The sequence below is a fragment of the Typopeltis vanoorti genome, chromosome 24 (genome assembly GCF_054136105.1).
Source record: "Typopeltis vanoorti isolate ZY-2024b chromosome 24, IOZ_Tvanoo_1.0, whole genome shotgun sequence".
NCBI lineage: Eukaryota > Metazoa > Arthropoda > Arachnida > Uropygi > Thelyphonidae > Typopeltis > Typopeltis vanoorti.
This window is the reverse complement of record NC_143572.1, coordinates 63,197,120-63,214,573: the sequence shown is the minus strand read 5'-3', so window position 1 is coordinate 63,214,573 and position 17,454 is coordinate 63,197,120. Positions and strand designations below refer to the sequence as shown.

The following is a 17,454-nucleotide window of genomic DNA, read 5'->3' as shown; positions in this document are numbered from 1 at the left end:
ACTTTTTTTCAAAATTCTTTGGTCACATCGTAAAGTCTACGTTTGTGCTCATGTTGAAAACCTGCAACTGCTCTTTCATATTGAACATCATATATTTTTTGAATTTTTTGTAGTCCATTTATAAAAATCCATAAATTTGGATGACTTGCGCTGCTGCCAAAGCTCAATTGCAGTTTTCGATGACAGGCTTCCGCAAAATTATTTGTCCTATCGCTTCCAGTTATTGTTCTTTGGTACACAGACCAAAACGTTTCAGGGAAAAATCGGGGGAGCCCTGGTTCTGTTATTCCTTAGACGACCTATGTATGTGTTCGTAAACCATTCTAAAATTGGTTTAAATTCATTGGATAAATGATTCTCAAGTTCAGAAATAGCGTAAATAATATCTTGTTCTGGAACGAAAGCAAGCGAAGTGATCATTTTTGAATTTAAAGCGAATTGCGCATCACAAAACGTTCAAATTGTGATGGACCGAATTCATAATTTAAGTATTCTTCAGGAATAATTATTGTTTCCCTAGAATCAGGATTAATTGGGGCTTTTAAATTTTTTAATCCTCTTCTTTGAATATTTCTGCACAGACTGCTATAATTTGGAAGCATTCCTTCTACCACAGAAGAACCATTTTGTAGAACTTGAGTTCTGATTTGTGATGGGTTGCTCATTGTCGTATCCGCTAATTTTTTGGCTGTTGTACTAACTTCTTGCGTTATTACTCTGGCCGCATTTCCAGAACTGCTACATGTGTGTTCCTGTTTTTCAGAAATTAGTGATCCATCAGTGACACTTGTCCAGATTCTACCTTTGCATCCTTTGTTTTTATTTTCACATCGCCAAAATTAAATTGAACCTTTCTTATCAATCTTGTCTTTAACATAAAGATACCCATTTAAAGCATATTTTTCCTTGTCTCTTTGACTTAATATTCTTGAATTATCCATTTCTGAAGAATAGAAACAAGAAATATAAATATAAAAATAAAATTTAAAAAAAGTTTTCACTATTGATATAATTAAGAATTTTTTCAGTACTATTTGAAAAATAGTACTGAAAAAATTCATATCAATAGTGAAACATTTCTATACTTCTGTATAATTGTACTTAGCAATTTGTTTCATTTCAGAGATAATCAAGAGTTTGAAATTTATTTAAATTAATTTAGATGTCACGTATACAATTTAGTATACGATTAAGATTATAAATTTTGAATACATACCTTTTATTTACTGAAACTTGTTCTATGCACGTGGTAACTGTAACGTTGACACAAATATCAGAAACGATGTAATGAACAAACAAACAACTAGTCTTACTGTTTAATAGAAATCAAAATATCTTGCGAATGCGTATTAAACTAAATAACCGCACACAAAACGCCCAAACGATAAATTGCCAAACGAGACACCTTACGCAGTGAAGCTGAGAAATACTTCACTTCAGACAATAAAAATAAACTTAATTATAAGCGAGATTTTACAAATTTTGTGTTTATACCGTAATTCTATGGGAAATTTCAATATAACTTCAATACAATTCGTAATTCTACACAATAAAAATAAACTTAATTATAAGCCAGATTTTTCAATTTTTTTTTGTTTATACTGTTCTTTTAACTCATTTTCACCTAGTAATAGATCAACAGAATAGAATTGCATATTTAATCTTTTATTCCGTCGCCCAATTGACCGTCGAACAGTTGTCCATGTCCTGTTAAATTGGCCATGTAAAGCTTACATCATAACTCCGCACTGAATAATAATAATAATAATAATAATAATAATAATAATAATAATAATAATAATAATAATAATAATAATAATAATAATTTTTCTTATTTCATTACAATGATTAATTATCTTCCTACTATTTTCCAGAAGCATAGTCTAATTTCTTATTCCATAACAATGTTTTGCATATTTTTAATTATCGTTGATAAAACTAGCAAATTATAGATCTAAACAACTGCTTGTCCTTGTGGCGCAGTGGATAGCGCGTTGGACTTCTAATCCAAAGGTCGTGGGTTCGAGTCCCACCAAGGATGATTATAATTTTTAATTTTCTTCTTCTTTGTATACGAGCTCTTTATCAGAGGTTAATTCTAGTATAATACAATTATTATGATATTTTTCCATTTCTGAAATTTTAGCCAGTTGTACGGTTCATGCAGTATCGCCTTACTTATTAGCACTTTTATCAGAAATGTAACCTAAATTTATTACAACATGTAATTCTCATAATTTCAGATTCAATCATATTAAATGTCAATTGTAAGATCTGAAGCGTTAAATCCAATCAATGCAACAACTAGAACACTTTGAAATTGCAAAAAAAATAAAATTAAAATTAATGTTTCCTTTACGAATTTTAAAATTATTTTATTATATAATATATTTGTATGTCTAAGAATTTGCACGTGTTTGTTAAGCAGCAAAATATGAGCATAAATCGAAAAGATTTCTCAAAAATTATCATATGTATAATTTCTACATAATCACAATGAAAACGACAAAGTAATTTTTTTAAAAATTGCTTTGTAGAAATCAAAAGATGTCGCAAGAAATTTCAATTGTTTGCCAAAATTTTCATTGTAACCAATAGTATTATGAGTAATTCAAAATATACAAATTTCGCTTAATTTTCTTCTGCATATGGCAATAGAGCACTGGATTTGACGACTAGTTTCTCTATTTCCTGTTGTTGACTCCTGTCTGAAAAATATAGCATGGAAGCTTGCAACATAATGTGATAATGGGGAGGGGGTCGTTGTTGAACCAGGTGGGCTCTGTGTGTGTGTGGGGGGGGGGGGGGGAACTAGAATATTTTATGAATAGGAGAACGTGTCAGAATCATTCTCAACAGCATTTTATTAAGTAATAAGCATTCTTTTACTCTTCAATTTATTGGCATCTGCCAATAAATTTGGCCATTTGTACGATGGCATAAATCATAGATGTGTTGATTCTCTGGCATGAGAAGTGATACCATATTGAGAATGCCGCAATGCAAGTGCATTATTTCCACCTGGCGGGAAAATATACACGAAGGAGTCGAATTCTCGAGCTAAAGGCTAATTTGAAAAATGGTTATCTTCGATAGGAAGTCGTGGATTGATGTCTAAAAACGAATCCTGTCTGGGACACAAAGAAGAAAGATTTAACAATTTTTTCATTGAAGTTGAGTTATCTAATCTCATATGGAGTCGATAGCCTGGTCATTCATGCTTTTTTGTCCTGCAAACGGGCCAGAAGAACCCATGCAAATAAAAGGCAACTATTGCCTTTATGGCCTTGGTTTCTTAAACCTTAATTCCATCCATCTTAACATTCAATTCATTTTAGAATTCCGTGGGAATGTAGATCGCTAGTATTAATTCGTGTAAGTCGCAAATGCCCCAAGTCATAAAGAAGATCTCTTATTGTAACAATCTGATATTGAAATTACCTAATCAGTTGTCCTGCTATAGCCGTCCTTAGAACCAATATATTGAGGAACGCGATGTTTTTTTTTTTAAACGAAGGATGTTCAGTTAACAACAACAACAACAAAAAAAAAAAAAAAAACATTGGAATTACATACTTCACGGACGATTGACAAGCATCAATCCAGAATATCAGGGGAATTCCCCATGCTTGCTGCGCAAGCTTGGAAAAAATTACTTGAGAAAGAAATAATATTTATTTCTTAGTAAATGCATGCATTTATAAGCATTCCATTTAGGCTTTTAGTTTTGTAGACAGAAGACGTCTTAAGCTTGCGCGGCAATAATTGAGCTTTGCGTTGTGTATCAAAGGCCGATGCTTACTCGTCTAGTCAAAGCGACCTTGGCTTACTCGGTGTTGTAGGAGCTTCCAGGTCCTCGCTGCAACACTGTGATTTCATGCGCACGCATAGACATTTCCACTCCCTTCACGTCGTCTTAAACACAAGGCCATACGCAGTCAAAGTAGCTCTAGCCAATGAGCTTCAGCACGCCTTTACAAGTATGTGTGTTGTTTGGGAAAATTAAGTTACAACCACAACCAACTTTTTATGACGATGTGATTGACCAGTTCATGAAGAAGAACCGTAGAATTTGTTTTCAAGTAGCTAATTGGAAAAAGATAGAATATCATTTGTAAAATAAATGTTGTATTTGTATGTTTAAATATACATAAATTTCTAAATATATAGTTTTAAATGGTCACTAATTCATTATTCCGCTAATCAGACTTCAATCACACCTCTCACTCCTGTAATGTATTCATGAATACATTACAGAACTTACTCCTAGGGAGGGTGAGATCTGTCTTCAGGACTAAGGACAGATCTTAAGACAAAAAGGAAGAAACGGTGGTCCATTCTCTGTTGCTAAAATTGAGGGTGAGAATAAAGAACACGAAACACGTAAAACCTAGTTGAAACCACTTGCCAGTTGACTTGAAGTGCACTGTGTTAATTCAAATTTCTTCATCTCTTTTTATGTCTGGTGTACATTCCTATAATATCCGTTGCTTAGCCACTGTAGATATGATGAGAATAGATGAAAGACGTCGTATGCGGATGAATTCAAAATTTATACTAATTTAGAAGATTTCCAATTGTATACCACCCCCCACCCCCAGCTTCCTCTCCTCTCCTGGAACCGAATTATAAATATCACAGACAGATTTCAAAATCTATGACCTTCATTTTATCATTTTGACAAAAGAAGTAAAGCAATAATATTGTTGTACTCGTATGAACGTGTCGTTTTTTTTTCTTAATCAATAACGAATTTATTAATAAATAAATTTACATATTAAAAAATTGCTTTATTAAAAATATTTCACTCTCACCACGAACAAACACCAATAATAAAAGTTTCGTATCAATAGCAATGACAAGCGCAAACGAACATCAGCGTTAGATCGCAGTGCATTTGTTTCGTGTAACGATAATTGAAAAAATATAATTCTTTTCATATTTTCAACAGTGACGCTCGTCATCATTCAGTCTTGTATCTATAATAAATAAATAATTATATGTTATTTTAACAAAATAAAATAAGATTTACAAAAAATAGTTCATTACGAACACGCACCAATAATAAACGTTTCACATCTCACAGAAATAACGCGCGCAAGCTTATGATACACTGCCCAAGCGGCAGTGTATCTAATGACGTAACGTGCAATGACATGCGCAAACGAATATCGACGTTAGATCGCAGTGCATTAGTTAATCGAACAATTCCAATTATTAACTATTCAATCAATGTCGAAATATAAGCTGTAATCTTTAACATGTTGTACTGCATTTATATAATGTTGTAAGCATTGTGTTTATTTATAAACACAAACAAAATTTAAAATTTTCATTTTTAACTTGGGGGTTCTGCAGTGTCGCAGTGCTTATGTACGAGCAGCCACTCATTTCAAATGAACTCGCGGTTGAAGAACAAAGCAGATTATTATTATTATTGCTGTTATTATTTGTAGAGTACTCATTTAATTAATAATAATTCAGTTTCTGAACTGCTGTAAAATATATGATGAAATTAGCTGAACACATCTTATGCAGAATTAATTTAATTTTTTTTTTGTTCAATGTCATGTATTCAGTCATCACCAGATCCCTTTGATAATTTTTCTTAAAGTTAATTAAAGCTATTGAGGATTCAAGTTATTTTCTAATATATTAATTTTTAATACAATTCTGACACTGAATGTCACCTGTTGGCTCTTCAAATTTTCCTCACAGCTTTCATATTTCTATGTTAATCATATCAACGAAAGGCTCACACCATACAGCACATTTTATTTTTTTGTGAGTGAGATCAGCATAAATCTTCATATCCTGATAGTTACGTCTTTAACTGAAACGCCCTCTGACACTATAATCAAATCTAACACTCTTCGACCACGAGTTCCTTCTGTCACATGCTGCTTGAGGAAGATGTCCCGCAACAGCTCAATAAATGCATTTTCGTTCTTCTCATGAGATTCTACTGCTACCCAATCAATATTTGGATAATTAAAGTCTCCCATTATGATTACTGTTTTCCCGCTCACATTTTCTATTTGGTGATCCATTTCTTCATCACTAGCAACCGATCCACCAGGTCTGTAACAACATCCCACTATGTAATTGATTTTGTTAGATTCCACCTCACACCAGCTTCAAACTCACTGCCACATGAAATGCTGTTAGTGGTAGCAGTACTATAATCATAGGTCTCAACTCTAACTGGAATTAAGTCATCCGATATCATTAGCAGCACACTCCCTCATCTCCTCCCAACTCTATCCATCCTAAAAATACTGTACCCATGACACTCGATACCAGTTAGTAGATCTGATTCTCATAGCCAGGTCTTACTAATGCCTACAATCTCAGGTTCCAACATATTGACTAAGGAAATATATATTAATAAATATTATTAAATATAATTAATTTTACTAACTTTTAATTATGATATTATTATAATTTGTTCATACCCTATTTAGAATATTAACTGTGTATTATATGACATTCTCCAAGAATATAATTTTGATTTCTAGGGTTTCGGATTATTTAACAATCTTCGTTAGTTTTACGAAATAATGTGGATTCAATCGTCTTATATTAATACAAATGAATTTAAATGTTAGTTTCATAATTGTACAAGTCAAGGATTAGCGCGTTTGTAATTCAACTGGTGGTACAAATCCAACGGTATGGATTGGTCAATATTTCCGGAGACAAACGAATTTCACCGCAGAATGGAAGACGACCTGCCAGTTTATGGCAGGCTGGAAGTGGGTTGCACTTACCTCTCACCCCCCACAGAAAGAAATAATAGTTGAAATTATTTCTTCCTCATGATGAGAAGCACATATCACAATAAGCAATGAACATCAACAATATCAGATTCCGATTAGATGGTAAGTTGGCCACACTATTCGGAACCGGGAATGATGATAAGTGAGTAAGTGGTTCATTGCAACAAATTAAAATAAAGTTCATGGCTTTTCTATATTCGCACATATACTGGACTGAGAGAAAATCCACTCCTTTATGGGAATTTAATTTCAAGTGTTAGATCCTTGCCAATTTCTTGGAAAGTTTTGAATCATCCAACTATCGTGAGTTCAATGAAAAGAACTTGTTCTTGATTGGCTCAGGTGATAAACGAAATTTAGCGATTGAGCCAATCAAGAACAAGTTCTTTTCATTGAACTCACGATCATGTCACATGTCCAAACCACGATAAAGTGGTTTAGACATTTGACATGTTTCATTCTAGAGTAAATCGTGCAAAAATATATGTAAAAAATATGCCAAAAATAGAAAAATCCTTTTTTTGGTCCAATTTTAGGCTAATAAAAAACTTTTCATAATTTAATGTCCTGTGAAGCTCAGTGGAAGTGGCGCTTGCATCCACTGCTGTATCCCTCCCCACATATTGACCAAGGCAATAAGCTCTATCCAGTGTATAGATATCTTACCTCCATGTTCTTTTGTATACTTCTTGTCTGCAGTCTACAACACAGTTTGACAACTTGCATATCTCTATTACTCTCTCGTAGTACATGTAGATATCTTTGCACACGTTCATATGTCCGAACCGACGGAGATCAAAGTCGATATGTTTCTCTCCTTGTCAACATTTCCACGACAGAGTCCATTCCGGTCATTAACGCAGTTATATCCCCTTTTTCGCTCTTACACTCACATTCTCACCATTCCTCATTTTATAATTTAGTTTACCTGACTCTCTGTGTTAGGTCTCATACCAGTTATTAGTTTTTCCAGACTCCCGATACCAAACGCATTCAGGTGTAGGCCATCCCTCTTATACAACTCCAATCTTCCCTGAAACTCACTCCACACATCCAAACATTCACATCCATTCCCACTACACAGCCCACGCATCGAATTGTTTGTCATCATAGCCCTTCTCCTTAATTCATTTTTATCATAGCGAAGTAAAATACTGACGATTTTCACTTCTCAATCTTCACTCTCGCCTCTTCCAACAACCCTTTCATGTCCTCTCTCATACTGAACTTATCACCAGTTAAGTCGTTCGTACCTATTACAATTACGATCTCGTTTACTTTTCTGTTTTTGAATGGCTTCCTTTATATTCTTAATTTTTGCTCCGAAAAATCTCGAAGTGATAACTCGCTCAACAATAGCATGTTTTATTATTGAATGACCATATCAAATAACATCCTTTTTTTTTTACAATACACGTTACTTACCTGATTTTTCATCACTGACTGACCTCATTCCTGACTTTGTTGTTTCTTATTTTGCTGCTTAATTTTCATTTCCTCCCTATGTTCATTCAAACGCCCCTCGACTTTCTATAATTTCACGTCTTCTCTCTGTTCATATCTATCTTCTCATATATTTTAATGAACCCCATACATTCTCAACGGGGTACAGAATCGGACTTTCGACTGCCAGGTAGGATGGTGGAAGTGTAAAATTATAACACAAGTTGCAGCACCCCCACGATTTCAAGCCACGAGCCGCCACTGTTTGCGAGAATAAAATCTTTTCTATTCAAAGTGAATGCTCCTGAAAGAAAAGACTGTTACATTATTTCAAAGATCCAGATGCACATACCAGCCACTGAATTAGAAAATTTTATTTAATCCCGTGTTGAATTCCCTTTATCCCGAATTACAGTACGTATGGGATTTGGCATAGATTCAACAAAGGGATTGCATTTTCTTCTACAACATACCAGGCTTTCACCATACAGTCCGTTAACTGGCTCACGTTTGACAGAAGAGGACTTTGCTCCCGGATCTGCTTTTATAACATGTCCATTACAGCAGTGGTTCAGCGAGCATGCCATTGACTTCCACCATCCTACCTGGTCGCCTGAAAGCCGGGATCTCAACCCTATTGAGAATGTACGACAGTAGCACAGTCGTTTCATAGACGACATTAGCACTGTCGTCTATGAAACAACTGTTACCTGTTGGATAACAAATCAACTTTGCAGGATGCACTTGATGAACAATGAGCAGTATTTTATGGAAGACAACCTACCCTCCAGCAATATTAGGGGACCCTTTCCATCCCAACAGAACATGTCCCACACCATGACACGACCTTCAATTGTATTTACAGGGGAAAACTGGGTGCATTGCTTCATGCAGTGCAGTAACTAGGCAAGAGCAACGGGTGCACAGGCACAGGGCCCTGGACGAAAAGGTCCTGAAATAAAAATGACTATAAAAAATTTGCTACCGAGGGTTCGATTCCTTAACTTTTTTGCACCACCGGCCTATTTTCTGTCGATTTCGTTTCCAAAAAAACGGGGGGGGGAGGGGGCAAAAATAAAATTTTGCATAGGGCCCATGAAGAGCTAGTTACGGCACTGGCTTCTTGGGGCTCTCGCGAAACTCTCTACCTACAGTCGGCATCGAACCAGGTGTACCGTGACTCATCGGATCACATCACTTTTTTTTCTCCAGTCGTCCTGAATCCAGTCACGGTGTTCCTAAAACCACTGTAGATGAACTTTCCGGTTCTTCGCAGAAATAAGTGATTTCCGTATAGGCATGCGACTGCCAATACCAAATCCTCTTCAATTTCATACGCATAACTCGGTGAGATATGGGTCGGGGACAGTCTTATATCAGGAAAATTTCTCCTAATGCAAAATTATTCCAAACATAAACATACTGAAGAAATAGTTGAGCAGTAAGTAGATCTTTCAGTTCGGTCTATAAGTATACCAATTTGCAAAAACAGCGGGACATTGTAGAAGCTAGAACAATCCAAATGATAGAGAGATTCTGTAATGATTGGCTTTTACAATCCGGTCCTTTCGGTTATCACACACGATCAAAAATCTATTGTTACGCGACAGTCAATTCAACAATCAACATTTATTTACTGGTCTCTCAGAGATGGCAACAGTCTGGATTGTACGATTACGTCATTTAGTACTCAAAATGTTGTTTACTTTCTATCCGAATACGCTTCACATTCTTATATTTATGCCTGTAGAGATATTGAAAAAATCTATGGAGGGAGATTGTATTGTGCCAAATTTGAAGAAAAAAAAAAAAAAAGGTTTGTCATCCTTGGCGGGTATCGAACCCCCCACCTTTAGATTAGAAGTGTCCAACGCGCTATCCACTGCGCGTAGCACAGACAGCTGACTATCTTATGGAAAAGACTGTCTGGTTGCATTTTTTTTTTTTTTTTCTTTTTAAGTGATAACTGGTGTATTGATATTTTCTTCCATATGTGATGTTACATAATGAAATAATTATTGTGTGACTTTAGGAAACAAAGGTTTTTCTTTTACACAACATTCAATTCTAAAACTCCACAAAAAAAAAAAAAGAATCCAATATAACACGAACATCGTCTAATAGCAAATCGAAATAGAAGATGAAGAGCTAGTTACGGCACTGGCTTCTTGGGGCTCTCGCGAAACTCTCTACCTACAGTCGGCATCGAACCAGGTGTACCGTGACTCATCGGATCACATCACTTTTTTTTCTCCAGTCGTCCTGAATCCAGTCACGGTGTTCCTAAAACCACTGTAGATGAACTTTCCGGTTCTTCGCAGAAATAAGTGATTTCCGTATAGGCATGCGACTGCCAATACCAAATCCTCTTCAATTTCATACGCATAACTCGGTGAGATATGGGTCGGGGACAGTCTTATATCAGGAAAATTTCTCCTAATGCAAAATTATTCCAAACATAAACATACTGAAGAAATAGTTGAGCAGTAAGTAGATCTTTCAGTTCGGTCTATAAGTATACCAATTTGCAAAAACAGCGGGACATTGTAGAAGCTAGAACAATCCAAATGATAGAGAGATTCTGTAATGATTGGCTTTTACAATCCGGTCCTTTCGGTTATCACACACGATCAAAAATCTATTGTTACGCGACAGTCAATTCAACAATCAACATTTATTTACTGGTCTCTCAGAGATGGCAACAGTCTGGATTGTACGATTACGTCATTTAGTACTCAAAATGTTGTTTACTTTCTATCCGAATACGCTTCACATTCTTATATTTATGCCTGTAGAGATATTGAAAAAATCTATGGAGGGAGATTGTATTGTGCCAAATTTGAAGAAAAAAAAAAAAAAAGGTTTGTCATCCTTGGCGGGTATCGAACCCCCCACCTTTAGATTAGAAGTGTCCAACGCGCTATCCACTGCGCGTAGCACAGACAGCTGACTATCTTATGGAAAAGACTGTCTGGTTGCATTTTTTTTTTTTTTCTTTTTAAGTGATAACTGGTGTATTGATATTTTCTTCCATATGTGATGTTACATAATGAAATAATTATTGTGTGACTTTAGGAAACAAAGGTTTTTCTTTTACACAACATTCAATTCTAAAACTCCACAAAAAAAAAAAAAAGAATCCAATATAACACGAACATCGTCTAATAGCAAATCGAAATAGGCCGCATGAGTTGTCGAAGAAAGATATCTTTTTTCAGTGATGATTTCCCATTTTGGATTACAGTATTATTATTATTGTTATTATATGATACCTAAGTGGGGTTCAAGAATTGATTGCGGCAGGCCTTTTTTTTTTTTTTTTTTTTTTTTTTTTTTGTCTGTGAATGGCATTGTGTCCTCTAGTCGGCTTTGCTTTTTCCTCATATTTTATTTTATTTTTTACTAGAAGAAAAAGTCTAGTTTCTAGGATAAAAAATTCTGCTGCTTCCGTAAGAAAAGCTAACTCACCTTCATCTGAAACGTCCATTTAAACATTTAACGAACCTAACTCATTGCTACCGTAAGGTGCTCGCCATTATTCTTTATTATATGAAGGCGAACACCTTTACTAATAGCTATATTTCATGTTTTAAAGATTTCAGCAATAAATACTTTATTTTATTCTATATATTTTATTTTAACACTGTAATTTTAATTTTAAAATACGTTATTATTAAATTAATTGTAACTAAAAATTATATATATATTTAGAAAATAAATAAATATATACACATCTCAATAAATACATATAAATATAATATATAATAAAATTAAATAAATATATACATAAGTAAAGATAAATAAAGATCTGCATAAATTAATTATTAAAGTAAATAAATAAAGTATAAATAAAAGTAAATAACCATAATTAATTATTAAATCAAAATTAAAATGTTATCTTTGATTATCAAAGAAGGGCTTAAAAAGACTTTATTTCGTCGATGTGAAACAAATGGAATTAGGGGATATTTAAAATCCATCCTTATTTCATCGCAATATATATTTTCGTCGATATATCTATTCTTGTCAATTAAGGGTGAGTTAAACCGATCTCATATGGAGATAGCAGTTTTTATTATCAGAAACTGGGAGTTTTCATCCCGCGTACAGGTAAATCGGCCAAGAGAACACATGCAATTTACGGCAAAAAGTAATGTTGTGAGAGTGATGGGCGGTAGATGGTTGTTATACGTATTAGGAGAATTAAGTGGTAGGAGAGGAGGTAAGATGTGCATAGCGTGGAGTAGCGTGTCCTCCCGCAATCAGTCCTTGATGTTAAATCATTAGCAAGCATTCAATAGTATGATCTAAATTACTTATAACATATCAATCCATAACAGATGCTTTGCATAACATAAATAATTGCACTATTTATAAAATGAATAAATAATTTCTCCAACTTGTCCAATTTGTCCGATATGTTGGACAAATTTGTCCAATTTGTCCAACATATCGCGCTATTCACTTGGCAGTGGATAGCGCGATATGTTGTTTGGATAGCGACCAGGGCAGACGTGTGTTTTTGGGCTCCGTGTCCAAGCTATTTTCCCATTGTAAGTGGATTAGTTCGGCTTAAGCCGATCACCAGTGTGACTGCCCGTGTTCCCGCAAGTAATTGCCGTAGGAATGTCGACCATAGTTAAATCTGTAACTCAACCCTCAAGTCTACAGTATCCAGTTTGGCCACTTTTATTGGAAAAGAAAATAAAGTAAAGGATTCTACAATGAAATCTCCAGAAACGTCGCCGAATAATTCTAAGGATACCGGAATGGACGTCTTGAACTCGCTAAACCTACCCGAAGAACTTGACTGGACAAAAGCCTGCATATTGAAATGCGACCCTGTCGGTGCCCCATACACAGAGGAGGATATAATAGAAGGTTTAAAAGCAAAGGTAAGAGGTTCTGATGTGCGGCACCTAGGTGCGTTAAAATATAATTATGTATTTCTAATATCTTTTAAACACCTATCTCTGAAAGACAATTTTGTTAAACTAAGAGAAATTATTGTTCGTAATTTAAAATGTGAAATAATACCCATTAGTAAATGCCGTAAAATTGGCATTGTTATACACTGGTTACCCCCCCCCCAAAAAAAAAAAAATCAAATAGATTGGTAGCTATGCACTTTGAAAAATTCGGGAAAATTGAAATTTTAGAAAATATCGCCAGTTGTAAAGATAAAGAGTGGGCCCATGTTCTTTCTAATAAGAAAAAATTAACTATAACTCTGAACGAAGATACAAAAGTAGAAGATATACCGTACGTAATTAAGGTTCAAAAAATAACCGGAACAGTCATAATTCCAGGACGACCTCCGGCACGTTTCAAATGCAGGAAAATTGGACATTTGCGAAAGCAGTGTACGGCACCTAAGTGTGATAAATGCAAAAGAATCGGACATGATACGGAAGACTGTAAAGGGCAAACATATGCATCAATGTTGGTTAAACGACCAGCAGTAAACTAACCAAACCAAGAAGAAGAGCTAGAGTCAGTAGATGATGTACAAGAAAATAATACTGTACATCATCTAGAAGAAGAAAACCAAATAGGCACCAACGAGGAGGAATCGGAGCGGGGTGATTCTCAAAATACATCAATTGTGCCATCACAACCAGTGGATCCAGAAGGAGAAAAAACAACGGAAGAAAGAGAAAGGAATAGTACGGGTTTAGGAACAGATAAAGATCAGGTATCTATGAGAAAAGAGGAAGAAAAGAATATGACACCTGACGAAAGGGGAAAACATGAAGCAAACGGCAGCGCTTCTACCCCAGGGAGACGTAAAAAAATCCAGTTCGTACCTAATGTAAAAGCAAAAAGAGAAAAAGGAAAAACAGAAAGAAATAAAGCCTGCTAATATATATATATACAAAAAATGAAGAATAAGCGAATTAAGATAATTACAATGAATTGTAATGGATTGAATAACCAGACCCAAGTAGATATAGTAATGCTACAAGATACCAGATTAAAACAAAATTCAGAAGCAGAACAAAAACTACACAGAGATCTGCAGTGCCACTACTACATTTTTGGCGAACAAGCCCAAAGTAATGGCATTGTAGGTTTAATGACTTTGATAAGTAAGAGAAGTAGCATACAATTATTATCACACTCTACTCTAATAGAACACAGAGTGCTAGAGGTTGAAATAGTCTGGGAAGATCAAATAGTGTCGTTAATTAACATATACGGCCCAGCTGAACACACACAAAAAAACCAAAACACTTTTGGGAGACCCTAGAAACCAAACTGGCAAACACAAGAAATATAATTGCGGTCGGAGACATGAATTTTGTAGGAAACAATATATTAGACATAGAGGTAAAAAATGCTATAACCAATTTTTCACACATTATACAGCGATGTCAACTCAAAGACATATTCCGAGAATTACATCCAACATGTAAAACTTATACTCATTATTTCCCCACCAATGACTCACGGCTAGACAGAATCTACATAAGACGATATATGGGATTAACCGTTAAGGAGGTTTGTCACTTGCCATTGACTTTTAGTGACCACTACATGGTCAAGGGCAAACTTTCCCATGAGGCTAACGACAGAAATATATACACCAACAGAAACTACCCACTCTGGAAGCTCTAAACAACAGTATAGTCAACACAGACACATTTACAACAGAAATAAAAATAATATTAGACAACATAACAGAAATAGAAAATCCAGTGTATGCCTAGAACCAATTCAAAATACATTTAAAACAGGCTGCTATAAAAATAGGAAAACATAAGAAATATACAACAAACCAAGAAAAAAGAAGCATAATCAAAGAACTAACACGACAATACAACACAGACAGAACCCTCCCAGAAAATAAAACAGCTATCAACGCTCTTAAAGCAAAATTGAAACAAATAGAAATAAAAGAGACTGAAGGGGCCTGGATACGTGCAAAAATCAGAACAATGGAACATGATGAACGGAAGTCCAAAGCAGCTTGGCTATTTGAAGAGCAGAGAAAACAAAAAAACACCATTCATAAAATAAAACATGAGGGGACAGAAGTCGAGGGAGATGCAAATCTCCTGCGATTCTTCCACTCACAATACACAACTACCTTCTCCCAAAAACAAAGTGATAAAACAGAAACACAAAATTTATTAAAAACCTTACCGAGATTATCAAAGTCAGAAGCTGAAATTATAGATTCCCCCATTACAAAAACTGAATGCAAAAACTATAAAGTCCCTGCCACTACAGAAATCTCCAGGACCTGACGGTCTCACGGCGGAATTTTATAAAGCTTACTACCCCCTGTTTGAGACACTATTTGTGAAAATGTTGAACGAAATACAGAATTCGGAAAGCATCCCAGAATATTTCAACCTCGGTTACATAACACTCATACCAAAAAATAAAGACACCACAAACAACGCAAACTCACAATGGAGAGGCATAACACTCCTGAATACAGACTATAAAATCTTATCCAAAATCATATCACAACGAATTCAAATACACATACAAAAAATAATATCAGGATTCCAAACCTGCGGCGTTAAAAACAGAAAAATAGAAGATAATATTCTGACAGTTAGATGCATATATGAACACTACCAGGCAACACAACAACCATGCCTGTTGGTAAGTCTGGACATAGAAAAAGCCTTCGATTCGGTTAGTCACCACTATCTGAAAGAAATCATTAAAGCTGCAGGTTTCGGGAAGAAATTTCAAAACTTAATGTCAAACATATATAACACTGCACAGTCACGACTCATAATCAACAAGAAACTGTCTGCACCTGTTAAAATTGACTGCTCGGTCGGACAGGGAGACAGCCTATCTATGATCCTATTTGCTCTTGCCTTAGACCCGGTGATACGAGCGATATCGGGACATCCCGGCATAGCGGGTACTCCTATAGGAGAAGAAGGTAAAACAAAAGTACTAGCCTATGCCGAAGATGTTACGTCCTTCACGATTGCTTGTAATGTATTTAAATCTTTTGAAAAGGCATCCGCATTAAAACTCAACTTTCATAAATGTCACGCGATGTTCGTCGGCAGGTGGGCAAATAAGCCAACCGTGCCGAACGAAATTAAAATTAATGAACACCTCCCTCTTTTAGGAATCACCATAGGGGACCAAACCCATCATAACAAGCAATGGGAAGTAGCTCATAACAAAATTACAAAACGAATTTCACAAATGAGATCCAGACAATTATCAATTAGAAGCAGGGACAAAAATATGGTACCTTGTAGCCAACATTAATTACAATGGCAACGAAGTTGACAAAATTCACAGAGAATGTGCAAAATTTATTTGGGATTCGAAATACGAACTCACACGAAGGTGTACAATATTTCATGATATAGAAGCTGGAGGACTTGGTTTAATAAATGTACATTTCAAAACTCTAAGTGCAAGAGCGAAAATCATAGAGCGAGCTTACTCGGAACACAAAACATGGAGTGCATATATCATACACTATATGCAAAGAATAATGCCCCACCAAATAATTTGTTCCCTTCCACAATCGAATGGCAAAATACCAAAAATGTTCATTGAAGTTGCGGAGGGGTACAAATTCATTAATAATCATACAGCAATAAAAGATTTCCTCAAAATGAAACCAAAAATTGCACTTATCACTCTCACGCGAGCAGTTATACCACCACCACAACACCGAGAGTTTGAAAAAGGTAAAATTAAATTATCCAATGTACTCAAAAAGGCATTCAGATTACCCATACACCCGAAACTAAAAACATTTTATTACAAGGTTCACCACGCTTGCCTACCCACCAGAATGTGGTGCGCATACAAAGGTATTCCACTTCAAGCCCCAGCCAAATGCTACTTCTGCCCTGAACCAGAAACACTATATCACATAATGTTATACTACCCCCACACCTCTCCAATATGGAACACTGTTCAGAAATTTATAAAACACAAAGAACCAGTCACAGAACACACACTATTCTGGCTAAAGGACGGAAGCATAACAATAACCGAAGCAATTATAATTATAACAACAATGTACTCCATCTGGACATACAGATGTGACAGAATTTATGGAAGAGGCCCAGATATAATGCAAAAACTCAACAAACAACTAAATGAAATCATAACAGACACAATAAACAGAAAAAAGATAACAAAACACCAATGGCGAAAGACAGGCCTTATCTCTGATGAATATGAAGAAAACATACAAATAATAGAAATAAAAGACCCACCATAAAGAAAAAAC

At 35.2% G+C, this 17,454-nt stretch overlaps 1 non-coding gene across 1 annotated transcript; it reads left to right on the top strand.

Moving 5' to 3' along the window:
- Window positions 1–1,968: 1,968 nt before the first annotated feature.
- Window positions 1,969–2,041, top strand: TRNAR-UCU (transfer RNA arginine (anticodon UCU)). Its single transcript has one exon. It is a non-coding gene; the product is annotated as a tRNA-Arg (tRNA).
- Window positions 2,042–17,454: the final 15,413 nt, after the last annotated feature.